The 15,213-nt window shown below is 29.5% G+C and overlaps 1 long non-coding RNA gene across 2 annotated transcripts in view; it reads left to right on the top strand.

Moving 5' to 3' along the window:
- The first annotated feature begins 300 nt into the window (after positions 1–300).
- Positions 301–15,213, top strand: part of LOC119611733 — a 33,112-nt gene continuing 18,199 nt past the window's right edge. The window contains exons 1-2 of one of the 2 annotated variants that reach the window (XR_005232096.1): positions 301–839; positions 6,424–6,894. This is a non-coding gene — a long non-coding RNA (uncharacterized LOC119611733). Of the gene's footprint in view, positions 846–6,423; positions 6,895–15,213 lie in introns of both variants that reach the window. The other variant, XR_005232097.1, reaches the window with a different exon arrangement.

The raw sequence follows: 15,213 nt of genomic DNA, 5'->3' as shown, positions 1-15,213 counted from the left end.
ATTTTTATAAATTAAATTATTGGGATTGATGAACGATCGCAGTTTATTGACAACAAAATTTTGATTTCAAATATAAAATTTTTTTTATTAATTTTAATATTTTTGTTTATTATTTGTTGTTGCCACCAAATTCAATCCACATATGACTTATATACAATTCATTCTTTGTCTGTGGTGTATTTGAGTTTGTTTTTTTTTTTATCAAATTGTTATCAGGCCGATAACAGGGTGTCCCATAACTGTCCCGTAGATAATTTAAACGTTTGAATGTGGCATAAACAGTTTCTAACGAGCGCTGCATTGAAACGGTTGTGCGAACGGAAAAATTAGTTAAACGAAATAAAAACAAATAAATTCAAAATTATATAGAAAAATGATTTAACACTTAATAAAAATAAAAAGTAAATAAAATAAAATTATAAATTTAAATATTTAATAAAATAAAAATGTCATTAAATGTCTTAGTTAAATAGAAAAATGTTAAAGAGTTTGTTTTAAATCAATTAAAATTCTATAAAAAAAATAAATAAATTATAATTAAATAATAGTAGAGAGAATAAAAAAAGTAAACAACATTGAAATGTTAATTATAGTAAAATAATAAAAAAAATATCTAATGAAATAATAAAACGTGCAACGTTCAAACAGAATTCTAATGATGATGATGTCGTCGTTCATAATAATGATGATGACGCTACAAAATAATTAAAAAAATCATATAAAAAAGTATTTATGTGAATACTAATACAAAGAAATAATATGGTGCGTTTGTATAAGTGTTATAATTCTTGGAAATAATTAAAAAGTGTTGGTGTATTGTGGCCCCTTGGGATAAGAAAGTACGTGTGCGTGTTTGTAAGCTGCATTTGCTTCAAAATTATCGCTTTAAATTCACGTTTATGGTTTCCATATCATTCATTATTCTTTCTTTAAAAAGTTTTTATTTGTTACAATTACTTCACTACTGTTTATCTATCTTTCGAATGCTTGCAGTCATTAGGTCCCCATTTATTATTCTGTTCTTTTTCTAATTTGTAAATAAAGTAAATGATATTGACGTTTGTCGTCGCTGTTAGTTTATTGTCCCTACAATTGTTTGTTTGTTTGTTGTTATTCTTCACTAAAGCTGCCATAAAATTGTTGCAGTTGCTCACTAAACTGGTGGTAGTGTCAACAATAATAATGCAGCCATATTACTATCGTAGTCATCATGTTGTCATTGAGTTTAATTAACAAAATGTCCTTTTTTCAATCGTATGCCAAAGGACTATAAATGTTTTTAATAACCTACACCACTATAGTGGGGAGGGTATTATGCGTTTGTGCTGATGTTTGTAACACCCAAAAATATTGGTCCTACACCCACCTTAAAGTAAACCAATCGGCTCAGGATCACATTTTGATTAGGATTTAGCTATGTTCGTCTGTCCGTCTGTCCGTTCGTGTGTTTATGTAAACTTTGTGGGCACTTTACAGGTTGAAATTTTCAACATAGTTTAATGATGTTTGGCACATACTCTTCTTTTGACCCAAGGACGAAGCCTATTGAAAATGAATATGTTGAAGCAGTTGATTTGTAGTTGCTTAAATTTGACATAAAAAAGTTTTTTATCAATTCTTATGAAATCACTTTAAAAAAATTGACAAAAATCTTTTCATAACCTACACCTTCGTGAGAAGGGTATATATAAGTTTGTCATTCCATTTCCATATTATAATTTTCCGATCCTATAAAGTATTCTGGATACTCATAGATAGCTAAGTCGATTAAGCTATGTCCGTCTGTCTGTCTGTAGAAATCAATTTTCTGAGGACCCCAGATATCTTCGGGATCCAAATCTTCATCATATCTGTTAGACATGCTTTCGATAAGCTTCCTATTGAAAATCAGCAAAATCGTTTCATAAATAACTGATATATGGGCAAAAATCGAAGACTACCTCTGAAAATTTCCTTAAATTGCATTAAAAACAAATGAACAAATGAATTATTATTAAATATCTATCACACTCCCGAAGTTCAAAGAGTTAATTCCATAATAAAGCCACGTCCCCATTAAAGATCGTCTTTTAAACAATGTTGCCGGGAGCTTGATAAGAAATACGCTAAAATGGACCTTTAAAATGGTGTTGGACACATATACGTATACGTATTATTTAATTTTTGCTGTCACAATATTACCATGAGATGTTAAATATTTCCTTCTTAATTAAATCATGTAAAAAAGACAATTTAGACGTTTTATATATCAATGACATTGACATTGAGTCTACTTTTCATAAATTCATAAATTTTTTAACAATTAAGAAATTCATAGAAGACTTTTCTAAAAAATATGGCAAAAATAGTTTTTTGTTGAATTTTTGCGAAAATAAAATTTTTAAGATTTAAATAAAGTTTCTATTAATAAATATTTTTTAACGAAAATTTACGTTTATATAGAATTTTTCATTTTTAATATGAAACTAAAATGAAATTATGAAATTTGTTATAACAAATCCCTCAATTCCCAAAAATGTGTTGAAAAATACAAAAAGTGGGATTTTTTAGTTTTTTTGTCCATAATATCCACGCCAGACGCTGGGTTATCGAAAATCATTACAGATTTATTAAGAACATTTTACGCCTTCTAAAATTGGTTACTCTAATTTGATATTGATTCTGCGATTTGAGATTCTTTGGCCCTATTTTTAATTTTAAATAAAAAATATACTTTTTTGGCATGCATCTGTTGCCCTTAGTATCAAAATTTTCGAAGTTCTTTTCAATTTATAATAATAATAAGAAGAAGTCTGTATTCGCCTTTGCCGAATCTTATACACCCTTCACCATAGTGTGTTCAAAAAAAAAATCCGCCCTATACGGCGGATCTAGCCCCCTAGAAATAATGGACCAATATTAACTATTTCAATAGGCTTCGTCTCTGGGCAAATTTAATTGAATTATCTTCAAAAGTTTGATTACAAGGTTTACAAGCCCTATTCGGGGGTTCAGTTGTTTGGGGTTCAGTTTGGGACGGACGGATGGACGGACGGACATAGCTAAATCAGAAAATGATTGTAAGCCGATTGGTATACTTTAAGGCAGGTAAAGGACCAATATTATTGTGCGTTACAAACATCAGCAAAAACCCAATATACCCTTTCTGTAGGGTATAAAAACAAAATGCATAAAGCAATGAAAACAACACACATCCAAGTACACGTTTTTCCAATAAGCAATGTTGTTGTTGCTTTTTTGTAAAAGCATGCAAAAAATGTTCTTTTTAATGAAATTTTCAGAGGTTGTTTTGGATTTTTTCTCATATCTCCGTTTTTTAAAAGCATGTCCGACAGAATTACGGAATATTTGGATCCCGAAGATATCTGGGGTCTTTTAGATTTTAACAGGCAGACAGACAGACATGACTTGATCGACTTCTCTATCAAAAAGGATCCAGAATATATGTATGTATATAATTTATAGAGTCGGAAAATTATATTCTGGAAATGGCAAACGGAATGACAAACTTATGGAACGTACTTTTTCCCCAAATTTTTTTCGATTTTTTTATACCCACCATCGAAAAAGATGGGGGGTATATTGATTTTGTCATTCCGTTTGTAACACATCGAAATATTGCTCATAGACCCATAAAAGTATATATATTCCGGGTCCTTATTAAATTCTAAGACGATCTAGCTATGTCCGTCCGTCTGTCCGTCTGTCCGTCCGTCCGTCCGTCCGTCCGTCCGTCCGTCTGTCTGTTGAAATCACGATAGGGACCACACGAGAAGAGCTAGACAGTTGAAATGTTGCACAAATATTCTCTATTGTTAAGGTTTGTTTGGTATTGAAAATGGGTAATATCGGTCCACTTTTTCGGATAGCCCCCATACAAGTGGACCTCCAAAAAACAGCTTCAACGGGCATAACTGCTTCAGAAGTACAAGTATGGCGATGAAATTCGACATAAATAAGTTCCATATGAGCAAAATCTTTCTACCAAATTTTTTCAGGATCGGCCCATAAATGACCCTACCCCCCATATAAGGTCCCCTTCTGAAAATGACTTTAACACTCATTACTGGCCCCAAAATGCAAGTATAGCGATGAAATTCGACATAAATAAGTTTCATGTGAACCAAAATCTTTTTACCAAATTTTTTGAGGATCGGTCCATAATTGACCCTACCCCTCATATAAGGTCCCCTTTAGAAAATTACTTTAACACTCATTACTGGTCCAAAAATGCGAGTATAGCGATGAAATTCGGTATAAATAAGTTTCTTACGAACCGAAATCGCTCTACGATTTTTTTTTAAGATCGGCCCATAAATTACCCTACCCCCCATATAAGGTCCCCTTCTGAAAATGACTTTAACGCTCATTACTGGCTAAAAAATACGAATATAGCAATAAAATTTTACCCAATTAAGTTCCTCGCGAGCCAAAATCTTTTTAATAACTTTAATATGGATAGGTCCATAATTGGCCCTTCTCCCCCTATTGGGTCCACTTCAGGAAATAGCTTTAACGCTCATTACTGTCTTAAAAATAAGAGTAAAGCGATGAAATGCTACACACGTAAGTTTCTTACGAGCCAAAATCTCGGTACCAATTTTTTTTTGGATCGGCCCATAAATGACCCTTCCCCCATATAAGGCCCCCTCTGCAAATAACTATACTGCTCATTACTGGCTTAAAAATATTAATGTAGTGACGAAAATTGACGCACATAAGTTTAATGCGTGCCAAAATCTCTCCACTAAATTTAGGGAAGATCGGTCCATAATTTACCCTACCGCCCATACAAGGTCCCCTTTAGAAAATTTCTTAAACGATAATTACTGGCTAAAAAATATGAGTTATGAAATACGGTTATGAAATTCGCTCCGAATTTCATGCGGAATGTGTCGGTAATTCACCCTACCCCCCCATATAAGCCCCTTTATAAAATTACATGAACGCTAATTGCTGGCATAAAAATGCGAGAACAGCGAATGTAAACAAGTTTTATATGAACCAAAATCAGTCTATAAAAAGTTATGAGGATAGGTCAACAATTGAACATACACCACATATGAGATCCTCTTTAGAAAATTTGATGAAGAAAACTCTGATAATTACAAGTACAGTACAAAATATTAAAAATTAATATTTTGTTAGTTCAAAAGAGCTCGGTCCATAATTGTCTTAAGCTATATTCCAAACATCACCCTGATGTTTATATGGGAGCATTCCTTTTACGGCATACGGTTTGATGGTGGGTATATGAGATTCGGCACAGCCGAATATAACACTCTTACTTGTTTAGAATTGAAATGGATAACTTAGAACTCTGTCAAGTTTTTAATATAATTTAATGTTTGATATATAAATTTGTTGTAAAACGAATAAAAGAAAAATAAAGTAAATCGGGAAATATTTGGAACCGCTGTTATCAAAAAATTGGAGTAGCTCGGTACAAACATAATTTTCAAAGTCTCTTATAAAAATATTGATGTTCTACCTGTAATAGTTTCTCTATCTACAATCTTCTACAATCCGTTGTCAAAAGTGAGCTTACCACGTTTGTTAATATTTAGACAACGGATGTGTATAAAATTTGTTTAACATCCAGTTATCATTTTGACAACCAGCGTTGTAATTTTGACAACGAATTGTTGTCATTTTGATTACGCTTTGTGTGATTTCAGCAATGCATCTTTGTGATTTCGACAACGCAACATTTTGTTTGACAATATAGCAGTGTCACTTTGATAACACATCGTTTTCACTCTTTTCGATGTAAGTAAATAAATATTACGAAAAAATTGAAATTTTCGTAGTTAGCCGCCGCCTGTCGTAGATTGAATCTGCGTTTATGATTTGACAACGTCATGTATTATTTATTATGTTTTTGTTGTTTCGATAATGTCGTGCATTTTTTATATTTTTGTTTTGATTTGATAACTTTCCATACATACATTGACAATGGATGTTATTGAAAAAATTTACATTTTGGTGTCAATTTGATACCAAGCGTGTATAATTTTAAAATGTCTTTTTCCCTCTGTGTACTTGAAATATCGAAATAAAATGTAGCCTATAGCTCCATCCAGATATATAGGAAGTCATTGTGAAAAATGTATATGTATTGACTTCAAACCCATGTTATACATTACAAAAATCACTAGCAGAGTGTATCTTTGTTAGTTTTTACTTACTTTTTAAAGTTTATAAATCATTTATAAAACATGATTTGATGATTTCACATTTTTAAGAAAATCACTAAGCAATCATTTTAACAGCATCAACTGTATATAAAGTAATTATTTAACTCTAATAAAAATAAAATTCTTTGAAAAAATTACTAAAAATGACTGCAAAAAAACCATGTCCTTCCTCACTAATGACTATTTTTTACATTAAGCTCTATAATTATCTTCATGTTCGTTACAGTTTCAAGTGGATTTAACTTTAATTCTTAAAGAAATAAAATGTCACTCTAGACAATTGTGTTTTCAACTAAAATATTAAAGAAGAAAAAACAAAACAAAGACAATTTATCAAGCTGGTTAATTGCAAATGATGTTACAAAACCAGGCATTAAATGTCACAAAACTAACAACAAAAATGTATCAACAACATCAGTGATACTAATAACAACAACACTTGCCAGGATAATAAACACAATCAATTTCAAGTCGAAGAAAAAGAGAGAGTTACCAACATATATAGACATCAGTCAACAACAATTTTCTTTGTGGTTGTTGTGTTGTTGGTTGTTAAGTGCTGTTGACAATTAGTTCTTCACAATACTCACACACACACACACTCTCAAGCCCATCTACCGAAAACCGGTAAAAGAATTATGTGTGTTAGAGGAAAAGGAAAGAAATATATAAACAACAGCAGCAACAAAAATTAAATGTAAGTATAAATAGAAACATTAACATACATACACATATACAAACTTATTTACTGCAATACAAATGTGCTGGTAGACACCCAGCAAACACAAGGTCAAATGTTGTAATGATGACATTTTTAAATTGCTATCAAATGTAATATAAAACTTCTTATTAAATCTCAAAAGAAAAATCTTTAGAAAAACTCCCGCTCATCAGTATTAAAGAAAAATCTTAAAAAGCTTTTAATTTCTGGGAAAAGTATTATTTTCTTATATTATTATCGAATTTTAAATCATTATCAAACCTTCTGATTACTGGGCTGTTTTAAGCAACAGTTACATAAGTATTTTAGTTGTCTGATTCAGTGTTAGTTTGTATTTTATCATACACACAGAAAACAGATCGATTGGAAATCGGTTACCATGATAAATATTTAGTTAAATTAATTAAAATTGTATCGCTGTTATTGAAAAACTGTATAATTAACTGATTTTCTATATTCAGTATTAAAAAACAATAATACTAATCGAATTGTGGTTTTAACAATTTCTAAATCAATAATTTGAACTGAATTGTATCGGTTATTAAATTCATTTGTCAATTCAGTAAATGCAGCAGACTTTTATTTTGGATTAAAATGTAAGAACATCAAATATTAGTCGCTACAACCGAAAAACAGTAGAAAGTAAAAAATATTAAGCACTGCAACCAATTATCAATTGAAAAAATTATTTAAAATTTAATTACGGTTAAAGAACCAAATTCGATGTTCACAACCGATTAATTGGTAATTATAGTTGACGTATACAAAAATAAATAAAATAAAACGAATTTATAATTAAAAAATATCTAATTACATTTGAGGATAAATTAATGCAGAAATTTCGATAAAAAAGGTAATGTTTGGTATATTTTATATTTTATAATCTATTTTGTGTTATTTTTCTATAATTTTTAATAATTTTACAACAGCGGAAAGGCGTGGAAAGATAGCGTTCCTTTGGAAATGTTGGACAGAATGAAGAGCAAAATCCCTGGTACATAAACGCTATGTTTATTAACATCAAAATCTTAAAACTAAAGGGGAGAAGTTGTTATTTTATATTTAAAAGTTTTGTAAGTTTAAACATATTCATATTTTTGTAAATATTTTAAACAAAATAAAATTTATTTTAAAATACACATAATCCACAAATTGGTTTTCAATAAATAATATTTCAGTTGCAAATACCAATAATTTCAATCCAGTATAATGAATAATAAATAAACATAGTTGTGTACACCATATATTCAGTAATACTAACCGAATTATACAATAATTACAATCGAATTTTGGGATAGTTGTTAGAACCGACTGAATTCGATTGGAAACAAATTCGGTTATCACAATGAATCTGTTTTCTCTGTGTATACATATGTAGGTTAGTATGTATGTATGTACCTTTTTTAAGAAAAAATTTCAATTCTATAGTATTATTGTTAATGAGCTTTACATTTTAAAGATATAGACATCCACTTTGAAGAAATACATATGACTGTTTACACCTTACACCACTTTAGTGGGGATGTTTGTAACACCCAAAAATATTGGTCCTACACCCATCTTAAAGTATACCAATCGGTTCAGAATCACTTTCTGCTAGCTATAAACACATCTGTGTGACCATGTAAACACTGTGCGCACTCTACAGGTCGCAATTTTCAAGGACCAAAGCTTTTGGCATTACATTTTAAAGATATAGACATCCACTTTGAAGAAATACATATAAATGTTTATACCCTACACTACTATAGTGTGTAACACCCAAAAATACTAGTCATACCCCCACCTTAAAGTATACCAATAGGCTCAGAATCACTTTCTGAGTCGATTTAGCTATGTCCGTCCGTCCGTCAGGTCGCAATTTCCAAGGTAATTTGATGAAAGACCAAAGTCCATTGAAAATGGTTAGAATCGGTCCATTATTTCGTATAGACCCTATTTGAGCTCATAAATATGTTAAATGTTTTTGTATTACTTCAAAAATAGACTTAACTTAGTTTCATATAAGTCATAATGAAATTGCTGATTTTTGTATGATCGGGCCTCATTTGACCCTATGACTTGATGGTCACTTATAAACACTAATATCACGATGATATTCTGCCTAAATAACTGATGTAGACGTAAATCCATATTAACCTCCCGCACCCATATAACCAATATTCCTGACTTAAGGTATAATTTAGACATTTCTGAAATACAATTAGAAAGTTCTGAAATATAATTAAAAATTTCTAAATTACAATTAGAAAGTTCTGAAATACATCTGGAAATGGTGTAGTATCTCTATAAACATTGACACAACATCATTTTGAATAAGACTTATTTGAGTTCTTTGTAATATACTGATGTAGGGTATCAATATAGTCGGGCATGCCGGATTATACAATATTACTTGTTCAAATTTAATTTTCAGTATTTTAGCGTTTAAGAATTTTAAATTATTTTTTAAAAATCTTGCTGTCAAATTTTTTTTACTTTTTTTACTTTTTTTTTTTATAAATTTGTCATAACTTAAATAATATACGAGGTTTCCCAGCAAAAACTTACATTGAAAAGAAAAGGCGTTAAAGTGGTAAAATTTACTTACACAAGAGCATTTTAAGTCATTATTTTGACACAGGCAGGACATTGGAGGCAAGTACTTACCACGCTCGCTTACACACAGGGAGTTAGGCAAGTACTTACTACAATCGCCTGCAAATAGGGAGTTAAGTAAGTAGTATTGTTTATGAAAAAAACTACGCCCACTGTGTCTATTGTTAGTTTTCACAAAAAAATATATATTTTTTCGTTTGTCAAGACTGAAAACTAAGTACTTACATAATATATTACTTGTAAGTTATTACTAGATTCATTTTAAGTAATGCACACGGTATGTAGTAGTAATTGAAAAGTACAAGCCATCACCATGTTTTTGCTAGGTATTTTGCAACTAACTTTACTGTAACCTTGCTTACATACAACAGCAAAAAAAACACACGCTCGATAAACTTACGGAAACGGAAACAATTTGAAAAAAAATATATAATTTATATTTTCTTTAACGAACAAAAACTAAATGTTATTTACTGTTATTCTAATATTTATATACTAAAATATACACTAATAAAAGTAGTTTGTGTTTTATAAAGCGAAAACTGAAACTTTTTGCAACATTAGGTAAAATGATATAAAGATCTAACATATATTTGTACGAAAATATACAAATTTACCAAATATCTACATAAATTATGTTAAATTAAGTTATACTTCATGCAAATAGTTATATGTATGTATATGTCTATTACCAATTACTTTAACTAAGGAAAATTGATGAGTTTTCTTAGAAAAGTTTTTCATAAGATTTGTTGGCAAAAGTATTTAGTTTCATCTAGAAATGTTCACACAATACATATTTCAAGGCCATTTCAGGAAAAACTTGAAAGCTATTGTAAATAATAAGAAGAATGTAATACGAATGGAAATTGTTTTAATGTTTGTCCTTAAAACAAAGAAGTTTTTTTTTACCTAAAATACATTAAATTTAATATTTAATTTATTTTAATGCAGACATATAATGTACATTAATGGTGTGTGTTAACATATTAGGAAATTATTTAAACCCCTTTTGGGTATACTTGTTAATAAATAATATAATATACAAAAAAAAAAAAGAAAGACAGATTAAAGTAGAACATAAAAAAGATTAAACTAAAATGAATGCAAATAAACAAAATTAATGTACAAATACACAAATAAATATAAACAAATTAGGGCAGTTCAAAATCCTCTTCAGGATTTACAGAATTAGAAAAACTTCCTGTAGAAATTTTCTATAGAAAAGCTTGCTCAGATTCTGAGAAATTTTATATAGAAAAGCTTTCTTAGATTCTGAGAAATTTTGTATAGAAAAGATTTCTCAGATTCTGAGAAATTTTCTATAGAAAAGCTTTCTATAGAAAAATTGTCTCAGATTCTGAGAAATTTTCTATAGAAAAATTGTCTCAGATTCTGAGAAATTTTCTATAGAAAAATTGTCTCAGATTCTGAGAAATTTTCTATAGAAAAATTGTCTCAGATTCTGAGAAATTTTCTATAGAAAAATTGTCTCAGATTCTGAGAAATTTTCTATAGAAAAATTGTCTCAGATTCTGAGAAATTTTCTATAGAAAAATTGTCTCAGATTCTGAGAAATTTTCTATAGAAAAATTGTCTCAGATTCTGAGAAATTTTCTATAGAAAAATTGTCTCAGATTCTGAGAAATTTTCTATAGAAAAATTGTCTCAGATTCTGAGAAATTTTCTGTAGGAAAATTGTCTCAGATTCTGGGAAATTTTTAATAGGAAAATTGTCTCAGATTCTGAGAAATTTTCTATAGGAAAATTGTCTCAGATACTGAGAAATTTTCTATAGGAAAATTGTTTCAGATTCTGAGAAATTTTCTATAGGAAAATTGTCTCAGATTCTGAGAAATTTTCTATAGGAAAATTGTCTCGGATTGTAAGAAATTTTCTATAGAAAAATTGTCTCAGATTCTGAGAAATTTTCTATAGAAAAATTGTCTCAGATTCTGGGAAATTTTCTATAGGAAAATTGTCTCAGATTCTGGGAAATTTTCTATAGGAAAATTGTCTCAGATTCTGTGAAATTTTCCATAGGAAAATTGTCTCAGATTCTGGGAAATTTTGTATAGGAAAATTGTCTCAGATTCTGGGACATTTTGTATAGGAAAATTGTCTCAGATTCTGGGAAATTTTCTATAGGAAAATTGTCTCAGATTCTGGGAAATTTTTAATAGGAAAATTGTCTCAGATTCTGGGAAATTTTTAATAGGAAAATTGTCTCGGATTCTGGGAAATTTTTAATAGGAAAATTGTCTCAGATTCTGAGAAATTTTATATAGGAATATTGTCTCAGATTCTGAGAAATTTTCTATAGGAAAATTGTCTCAGATTCTGAGAAATTTTCTATAGGAAAATTGTCTCAGAATCTGAGAAATTTTCTATAGAAAAGCTTTTTTAGATTTAAGAAAGTTTCTATAGGAAATAGTCTCAGATTCTAAGAAACTTTCTATAGGATAATTTTCTCAGAGTTTGAGAAATTTTCTATAGGAAAATTGTTTTAGATTCTGAGAAATTTTCTATTGAAGAATAGTCTCAGATTTTGAGCAATTTTCTATAGGAAGAGAGGAAAAGATTGTGAGAAATTTTCCATATGAAAATTGTCTTAAATTGCAAAAAATATTTCTGAATTGTTTGAAGTAGCCCAGACACACATGAAGCCATTTAATAAATTCGAAGAATAATGTTTATTTGTTCATCATACAATAATAAGAGTCCTTTATGTTATAATTAAGTAAATAAGTATACAAATATACAAAATACAAACACATTTAAATGAAATAGTCAGACAAAGCCGGAGTATAAATAATGATTAAGAACCTTGAAACTTTCACTTAAAGCTCTTCAGTATTTAAAGACATTTTTATGTTCACAATTATTGTGGAAATTTTTAAAATTTTACAAAAATTAAATACCAATTACATATAAATTTAAAAAGGTTTTCATCAAAGGATTTTTTAGGCTTCCATTTATTAATGAGATTTTCAAGGTGAACATTTAAATGGAAACTAATTAATTACACTTAAACTAAAGAAGACATAATTACTGCTACATTTATTACATAATAAAGACATTATTACCTTTTACTCTACGTATGAAAGTCAACGGCATCCATCTTTCGTTTGTCATTTTTAAAGGGCGTTTAATGACAATTGGGAAAACTTAAATGAGGAGTGGTATCAGGTTCTATGACAGTAGTGGTAGTGGTGTTAAAGTTGGTTAAGTAAAATAGGCTCAAATGTGTTTATTAATTAAGGGTTCTATGACACGTTTTTATGAATGACAATTGACTTGATTCTAGGAAATTCATATATGAATATATTTGCTCTACTAATTGTAGAAAAAATACCAAACAGAAGGTATATATTATTATTATTAGACTTTTCCAGGAAATTTCAAAGAGATAGTAGTTTATTATAAGAAATTTATTAAATAAAAATTTCCACGAAAAACTCATGCAGATTATCACCAAAATATATAAAAAACAGTAAAAACTATCAACTGCATTTTATTTATTCCCATTAGTAGCATTTGTTTCTCAGTTTGTTAAATGAGATTACATTTTTAATTTCCTTAATTGATATATCAATTAAAAAATCGATTTCCACAGATTTTAGATTAAAGTAATGTAACAAATTTTCATATTTTATTTGTTACGCTCTAAAAATATATCACTTGACATTTACATTGTTGTTTTGTTCGTGTTAAATTTAGCACCAAAGCCAAATTAATGCCTGGTTTTATGCTGCGAATATTTCAAATAATTTTTTCTGGTTACAAGCCTGTGAAACACTAACTAGAATCTAAAATAAAAAAAAAAAATTGCCTAGAATATACTGCACAAAAGGAAACCAACCGAAACTAATCGATGAATATAAATGAATTCCACTGCATACTAAACAAGTGGAATGAATTGAACAATGGTTGAGTATGCATCAACATATGTCTCATGCTTGAATGCAACCGGCACAGTGTGCTTGCAGCAGAAAACCTAATATGAAATTCTAATGTATAAATTAGTATTACATCCCTTTTGGGCCCACTATGTTTTTTTATATACACTGTAGTAATAGATTGTTGCCCATATATATAAACACATACATATATATGTATGTACAATATACTACATTGTGTATGTTGCCTACAATTGTTGTTACTACCATGTGTTGCTTGCTATACACTCAATTCACACAATTTCATTTTGAAATATTTTATATGAGTATTTGAATTAAATTGAATTGAATGTTCAATCAGACTTTTTGTAATTGATGAATATATGTGTGTATGTGCTCTTTTTTTACATTGTACAATAAAATCCATTTGTTTACATCTAAATACCTAAATAATTTAAAAAATTCATGTTGAGTATTGTTTATAAAGCTTCTCTGATGTATTTGTTAAAATCTATTTGTAAAACATTTGTTTGTGTTGAAAAAAAAAATCTACTAGGAAATAAATTTGTATCTGTAGTTACATATCTACATATGTACATCAAAATTAATACTGTGGTTTTGAAGTACTCGAGCATTTGTTAAGCAAAGACAGAATGTAACTATGTAAATTGCCTATAATTATTTGAACTGAATAGAACTGAACTAGAACTGAACTAGAATTGAACTACAATTGAATTAGAACTGAACTAGAACTGAACTAGAACTGAACTATGACTACTAGAACTGAACTAGAACTGAACTAGAACTGAACTAGAACTGAACTAGAACTGAACTAGAACTGAACTAGAACTGAACTAGAACTGAACTAGAACTGAACTAGAACTGAACTAGAACTGAACTAGAACTGAACTAGAACTGAACTAGAACTGAACTAGAACTGAACTAGAACTGAACTAGAACTGAACTAGAACTGAACTAGAACTGAACTAGAACTGAACTAGAACTGAACTAGAACTGAACTAGAACTGAAATAGAACTGAACTAGAACTGAACTAGAACTGAACTAGAACTGAACTAGAACTGAACTAGAACTGAACTAGAACTGAACTAGAACTGAACTAGAACTGAACTAGAACTGAACTAGAACTGAACTAGAACTGAACTAGAACTGAACTAGAACTGAACTAGAACTGAACTAGAACTGAACTAGAACTGAACTAGAACTAGAACTGAACTAGAACTGAACTAGAACTAGAACTGAACTAGAACTAGAACTAAACTAGAACTAGAACTAAATTAGAACTAGAACTGAACTAGAACTGAACTAGAACTGAACTAGAACTGAACTAGAACTGAACTAGAACTGAACTAGAACTGAACTAGAACTGAACTAGAACTGAACTAGAACTGAACTAGAACTGAACTAGAACTGAACTAGAACTGAACTAGAACTGAACTAGAACTGAACTAGAACTGAACTAGAACTGAACTAGAAAGAACTAGAACTGAACTAGAACTGAACTAGAACTGAACAAGAACTGAACTAGAACTGAACTAGAACTGAACTAGAACTGAACTAGAACTGAACTAGAACTGAACTAGAACTGAACTAGAACTGAACTAGAACTGAACTAGAACTGAACTAGAACTGAACTAGAACTGAACTAGAACTGAACTAGAACTGAACTAGAACTGAACTAGAACTGAACTAGAACTAGAACTAAACTAGAACTAGAACTAGAACTGAACTAGAACTGAACTAGAACTGAACTAGAACTGAACTAGAACTGAACTAGAA

Source organism: Lucilia sericata, unplaced genomic scaffold (genome assembly GCF_015586225.1).
Source record: "Lucilia sericata isolate MDLA Ls3-8-SP2 unplaced genomic scaffold, ASM1558622v1 Contig001518F_arrow, whole genome shotgun sequence".
NCBI classification, from domain to species: Eukaryota; Metazoa; Arthropoda; class Insecta; order Diptera; family Calliphoridae; genus Lucilia; species Lucilia sericata.
This window is presented reverse-complemented; position numbering and strand designations above follow the sequence as displayed.